This window comes from Notothenia rossii (genome assembly GCF_949606895.1).
Source record: "Notothenia rossii genome assembly, chromosome: 8".
NCBI lineage: Eukaryota > Metazoa > Chordata > Actinopteri > Perciformes > Nototheniidae > Notothenia > Notothenia rossii.
The window spans coordinates 50023455-50031027 of record NC_136906.1 but is presented as its reverse complement, the minus strand read 5'-3'; positions in this window follow the sequence as shown (position 1 = coordinate 50031027).

Below are 7573 nucleotides of genomic sequence, written 5' to 3'. Positions count from 1 at the left end.
ACGTTAAGGTTACAGCCTATGTTACAAACCGAACAGCACAGCTGCAGTCTCTTCGTGAGAAAATACACAAGCATAAAATGTCAGACTATCACCAAGCAGCTGAGAAAACCATGGAAAAAGCAAAAGAAAAGACATTGGAAACATTGACTTCTGAAATGCAAAGGGATCACTTCTTAACTACTGATAGGGTATTTCGTACAGTTTACAAGATTGTGAAATCTGGAAGGCCTTTCACAGATCTACCGTCCGATATTGATCTGCAAGTCTTGAATGGACTAGACATGGGAAGAACTTTACATTCAGACTATTCCTGTGCAACAATCAGCCAACACATAGCAAATGAAATGCGAAAGAGAGTAGTTGGAAAGGTCCTTCAAAGTGGAACAAAACTTTCTGTTATGATAGATGAAGCTACAACTGACAGTAAAAAATCAGTATTGATCATTTATATTAGAGCGAGCTTAGGGATGAGTGAAGAGCCCCTAACATTCTTCTTGGATCTAGTTGAGCTTTCTGCTACCAATGCAGGTGAAATCTATCAAGCTCTAATGAAAAATCTGTCACATCATGGCTTCTCTGAAGCTATTCTGAGTGAACGCTTTGTTTGCTTTGCATCAGATGGAGCTTCTGTAATGCTTGGAAGTAAAGCAGGTGTTGCAACCAAAATCGTAGAAAAGTTTCCAAACGTAATGGTGTGGCACTGCATGAACCACCGTCTTGAGCTGAGTGTTGGAGATGCTGTTGAAGAAACTGTAGGGATGAATGACTTCCAGTTTTTCTTTGACAAAGTGTACAGTCTCTATCATGCATCGGCCAAAAACCGCCGTGAGCTCACTGAATGTTGTGAGGAACTTGCTTTACAGTGTCTGAACATAGGGAGAATTCTCAGCACTAGATGGGTGGCATCCAGTTACAGGACCATTAAAGCTGTATGGCAGCAGTACCCTGCAATCCACAAGCACTTTTCCAATGCCTCAGTTGATCCTAAAAGAAGTTCAACAGAGAAAGGCATGTTCAGTGGTTTAATAGATCGCCTTTCTAATGTCACCTTTGTGCACAATCTTGGAATCATGTATGATGCTTTAGAAGAGTTGTCTGAATTCTCTCTCTCTCTTCAAGACAGAAACATGACGCTCCCCAAGGCTGTAGCAATACTCAGTCGGCAGGTCCGTGTGTTGAAGTCCATGGCAGAGCAGCCTGGACCAGCGGCAGAAGTGGCTCAGACTGCAATCGGTTTGAAGCTATTCAAAGGGGTGCCACTAACAAATAATTTAAGACACAGCAGAGAAATAAACCACCAACATTTTTTTCATGCTTTGGCTGCTAAAATTGAGACAAGAATGGGATCACTGCCTGGAAAACAGAGAAGCAAAGAAGAGTACCAGAGCTTTCTTGACAATGTCAAAGTGCTGCAGCCATCAAACTGGCCAGATGTGTGTGGTGTTCGTTATGCCGAAAAGGAAATACAGGAACTCTGCTCCTTTTTCAAGCTTGATGATGGCAGACAAATTCAGAGAGGAATGAGGGAATATGTTGATATGGTGAAACTCAAAACTGTTGATGAAATGACACCACAAGCACCAGAAGAGCTAAAACCCCTCCTTCAAGCAGTGAACACACTGGTCATCTCCACAGCTGAGTGTGAGCGTGGGTTCAGTCAGATGAACATTTTAACCACAACTAGAAGCACGCTAGAGGTAAAAAGTATGTCAGCCTTGCTTTTCATCAAGTGTGTTGGCCCTCCACTACAAATGTTCAAACCAGAAGTTTATGTCAAGTCTTGGCTTCAAAGTCATAGCTTGGCTAATGATCTGAGAGCAAGAGCCCGGAAAGTTGTCATTAAAAAACATGATTATGAAACTCTTTGGAAGATCCTATGAGATACTACAGTATAGGGGAGAATTGGGTTGCTAGCCATTGAATAAAACTGTTTATTTGTATTTGTATATCATATTATATGTATTATTTTCAGATTTTGTAAATAGTATATTTGTTTAATCCATGTTCTTGCACTTGAATTAAAATGGACTTGACTAGAGAGGATTCATGTTCAATGTTTTGTGAGGTTTTGTTTCAACATTTAATGGATGAATTCCCAGTAGATTTATAGGTATTGTGAGTGTGAAGTTGAAGTTGAAGTTGCACTTGCACCCAGTGGGAAAAGGTGTCCTCTGCATTTACACTATGTAGGAGCAGTGGTAGCCATGGGACCAACTCTAATTCTGAGGTGCCTTGGTCAAGATCAATGACAGGAGTATCTGACACGTAATATATCCATAGCATGCAAGTTGTTTTACAGTAATAGAATATAATAATTATCTTTGTGCTTAAACACTAATCAAAAGGGTACAACGTTGGTCTCCCACCAAATGCGCTGTCATCAGATCAAATTAAGGGCCCTTAAGGCAGTCAGCACCAAACATATATCCAGTCTACTCAACTACCCTGAATTGCAGGTTAATTTTTGTTTTTAATCTCCGGGGGGGGGGGGGGGGGGGCATGCAGATCCACCATCCCCCCTGGCTTTTTTTTACAACTTGACCACTGGTTATCAACCTGCTGGGTACACAGTATGTCTGGTCTACGTGAATGACATGCTCCATCACTTTTCTCAGCCTCGTCGCTAACACTTTGGAAAGCAGCTTGTAGTCGGTACAGAGTAGAGACACAGGACGCCAGTTCTTAATCTCCTGCAGGTCTCCTTTCTTAGGGAGGAGAGTGAGCACAGCTCTCCTGCAACTCAGAGGCAAACTCCCGTTACTTAGACTGTCTCTGAGCACACTCAGCAGGTCGTCACCTATAACCGGCCAGAGAGCCTTATAGAAGTCTGCAGGCAGGCCGTCTATGCCAGGAGCCTTCCCACTCTGCATGCTCTGCAGGGCCTCCTGCAGCTCCTGGGCAGAGAGCTCCGCCTCCAGCTCAGCATGGTCCTCCTCAGGGACGTTAGGAAGGCCCTCATAGAACGACTGCGCCACCTCTGGCTCGGCCTGGAACTCTGTTCGGTAGAGCTCTTTGTAGAACTCCACAGCAAACTGACGAATGTCGGCGGACTCCTGAAGCAGCTGCCCAGCATTGGATTGCAGGCAGTGCATCAGCCTCCTCTGACCATTCTTACGCTCTAGACCAAAGAAAAAGTGAGAGGGAGCATCCATTTTCACGATGTTCTGAAACCGGGATCTGACCAGAGCACCCTTAGCAGAAAACCCCAGCAGGTCAGACAGAGCTGAGTTTTTACTTTTGAAAACTTCAACATGCTCTCCTGTGGAGTCTGCCAATCCCTGCAGCTCCACCACTTCTCTCTCCAGAGCTCTCAGAGATCTAGCCATGTCCTTTGTGACATTGAAAGTGTACTGTAGGCAAAGCTGCTTGATCTTCACTTTACCTACATCCCACCACTGCTGAAGAAAATTGTACTCACTCTTAGATAAACGGTAGTTTTCCCAAAATAATTTAAAAGCATTTTTTAAATGGTTGTCGGCCAACAGAGAAGCATTAAAGTGCCAATACGCACTATTACACTTAACATGATTAATAAAAACTGAGACTTGTACGAGGGAATGGTCAGAGATTCCCACTGGACTGATGGAGCAGCTTCTGCTAACATTAATGTGATGATTAAAAACATAGACACGATCCAGCCTAGCTAGAGACAACAGGTTATCCCTGGAGTGCACCCACGTGTACTGCCGCTGGCCCTGGTGGAAGTGCCTCCAAACATCACACAGCTCAAAGCTTTCTGTTAATCTTATTAAGGCACTCTTCGAGGCAGCATGCGGTTCCTGGTGGTTCCTATCCAGCACAGGGTTCTCTGTGCAGTTGAAGTCACCCCCCAGGAACAGATACTCCTCACTATCACAGGTGCTAAGAGTGTGTTTCAGTTTCTCAAAAAACAAAAGCCTCTCTGCGCCCACACTGGGAGCATAAATATTTATAAAACATATTTTAACTTTTTCAAATTCAGCATTTATTTTGAGCAAGTGTCCTGGGATGACCTCTTCGACCGTACAGGAGAAGGGTGTAAAGCCCTTCGCAAAGAAAATGGCAACCCCTCCACTATTGCTGCGCTTATGGCTGAAGAAGCCCTCCCCTCCCCATTCCCTCCTCCAGACACTCACGTTCTCAGCAGTACTGTGAGTTTCCTGGAGAAACGTCACATTTAAACTCTTGTTTCCTAATAAAGTAAATAAAAGTGCTCTCTTAGCATCCCCTCGAGCACCGTTAATGTTTAAAGAGCCCATCTTTATGTCACTCATTATGAAATTATAGTTGCATCCTAACAAAATCAAAAACCTGGCTGAAGAAAAATAAAAAAATAAAAATAAAACCAAGATGTACTTAATTATCTTTCTTTGCAGTTTCCTCTCTAATCCTCTGAAGTATCTTCTTTAACCGAGCCTTCTCTGGGCCGCTGAAGAAAGGTTCCCCTAAGGCTTCTTTGCGCCGCATGCAGAGGCGCGGGAAGGTATTTTGAGTGGGGGTGCTGAGGTGCTGGACTCCAGTGAACACTATTACGGGCACTATAGAGCACGCACAAAAAAACTCCCCACACGCAAACACACAGTAAACCCGCGACTGTTACAATGAAGGCTCGATAATCAGCTCACGGCATATAGGCCGCTCCCCACTTTACGAGTGGGGAGCGGACCTCACCTCCTCTAGGGGGGTCCGGGGGGATGCTCCCCCGGGAAGATTCTTTTTAAATATTGAAGTTAAAAGCATAAATCTGCTGCACTTTGAGAGCAACATTAAGAGATCTATGGATACATCGCTCAACACCCAGATGAAACACAACTGTAAGCAGATGTTCTTTTTCTTTATGGATATTTTACAAATCACTCCCCTTTCAAACTGTATTCTTGTTTTACTGCCATATAGTATTTCATAACTGTTTTTCCTTTATTCTCTTATTTTTTTTATAACTATAATGATCATATGAAGGTGTGCCGCGGAAATAATCTTTTGAATAATTTTTGACCAAACCGTTTGAGACCCACTGAGATAACTTAGACTAAAGTTAACTATCGAAACACTCAGAGAGTCCTTTAGCTCACCTGAGCCTCTCAGTCTGAGAGGAGAGCTCTCCTCCAGCTTGTTGTGGAACAAACAGCTCCGTATGTCCGTTAGTGCAGCTAGCTAACCAGATGCTAACAACACGGTCCCTGCTGCTGGCACCGGTCCCTCTCTCTCTCCCCCTCTCTCACACACAGTAAATGCGCTATTTCCGCACACACACAGAGCCGCGAGCTTGAATGACACAAGCACACTTTTATTTCCATGCAACTCTCTGATTGGTCTGGTGTCTTGCCTCTGTTGCATTCACTGAACACGGGAAATTACAGTCCTGCCGTCCTTTCTAGTGTCTTGATGAGGTTCACGTAAAGCACGGTTAATGTATTATATTATTGAGGTAGAATTGTCCGGGGCTACAGAAAAAACATTCGGGGCAGGCCAAAATATTATTTTACCAACAATGTGGAATTTATTGGCTACATATTACACAGATTATGCACAGCGGGAGCAGCAATAACCGTCAAATAATAATTCAGACAGGGGAGCTCCGCACCCCCTGCCTGCCGCTAGGGGGTGCTGCAGCGCCCTCAGCACCCCCCTTCCCGCGCCCATGGCCGCATGAGAACCCTGGCAGAATTGTGAAAGATCTGCAAATCACTAAAAAAATCATCTAATTTCACCCCCCTCCACCCCTTAGTTTCCGCCAGAAAGGATCTGATCCTCTGGAAAGAGTACTCCTCTCCCTTTGCTACCTCAACGATGTCAAAGAATGACTCACTGTCACTGTCCTCTGAGTCCTCTGAGACACCCTCTGGCTGAAAGGAGGACACAGTGACTCCTTCTTTGACACCTTCCCTTTTTGAGCCACACTTCCTTTGCTCACTTGTTCGTTTTTCCTTTTAACAGGTAACCTTAGCAAATCCTCATCCATTACCACATCCTCCAGAACAGACTCAGCCACTCTGGCTGCAGTGTGCTCACTATCTGCTTTCGGTGTGACCTGAGTGTCTGTGTGTGTGATACTGTGTGTACCGGCTGCCTGTGTGCTTCCCACGCGTGAAACCGTTGGCTCTGCCACGGACCAACTGACCCGCGGTTCCACCACCGGCGTGTCCGCCGCGGGTGCGGGCCCGGCCGTGGACATAGCAACCGGCAGCGGCTCCGCAGCGGCGCGGACCCCAGCACCGGCGGCCCGGCCGTGGACAAAAGGACCATGCAGCAGCTCCGCCGCGGGCGCGGACCCCAGCACCGGCGGCGCGGACCCCAGCACCGGCGGCCCGGCCGCGGACAAGGCAACCGGTAGAGGCTCCGCCACGGGCACCGTCGGGCCGGCTGCGAGCGCGGACACCACGGGCGCGTCACCCGCCCTCTCCGGGCACGCGCATTTCAATGTTACTGTACGTCCATAGGTCGTCCATTGGGCTCACTCATCGCTGCTCACCTGCCATCCTGGGGTCAAGAGGACCATATTCTTTATCAATCAACGCTTTTGGTGGGGATCCATGGAACGTGAGGTCCGGGAGTATGTGGAGGCCTGTCCTGTCTGCGCCCGCAACAAGACATCCTCCAGGGCACAGATGGGGCTGCTCCGGCCGCTCCCGGTTCCCAGCCGGCCCTGGTCTGAGATTTCCGTGGATTTCGTCACTGGGCTCCCGATGTCAGAAGGTAACACCACCGTACTCCCGGTGGTGGACCGTTTTTCTAAGATGGTTCATTATATTGCCTTACCCAAGCTGCCGTCTGCCAAAGAGACGGCAGAGATCATGATGACTCATGTGTTCCGTATCCATGGTTTCCCCAAAGATATTGTCTCAGACCGGGGTCCGCAGTTCATCTCACGCTTCTGGAGGGAGTTCTGCAACCTCATCGGGGCATCGGTGAGCCTGTCATCCGGCTACCATCCGGAGTCCAATGGCCAGACCGAATGTCTTAATCAGGAATTAGAGACTGGGCTTCGCTGCCTCATCTCACAGAACCCTTCCTTCTGGAGCAGGCATCTTACATGGGTAGAGTACGCCCACAACACGCTCCCCACGGCCCCTACTGGGTTGACTCCCTTCCAGGCTTTCTATGGGTATCAACCTCCTACCTTCCCGGATCTCGAGAAGGAAGTCACAGTCCAGTCCGCCCACGCCCTGGTTCGGCGTTGTCACCGGATCTGGTCCACCCGCAGGGCTCTTGTAAGGAGTGGGGAACGCATGAAGGTGGCGGCAGATCGGAAGCGTCGGCCAGCTCCGGAGTACAGGCCCGGCCAGAGGGTCTGGCTCTCTACCAGGGATCTTCCACTTCATGTGGTGTCACGGAAATTGGCACCTAGGTTCGTAGGCCCATTCCCAGTGACCAAAGTAATTAACCCTGTCTCTGTCCGCCTTCGTCTCCCCAGGTCTCTGAGGGTTCATCCCACTTTCCATGTGGGACGACTGAAGCCGGTAAAGGAAAGCCCCATGGTTCCCGCAGCCAAACCCCCTCCACCCCCCCGAATGCTCGACGGCGGCCTGGTCTATACGGTCAAGCGCCTGTTGGCGGTCCGGAACAGAGGAAAAGGGAGACAGTTCCTGGTTGA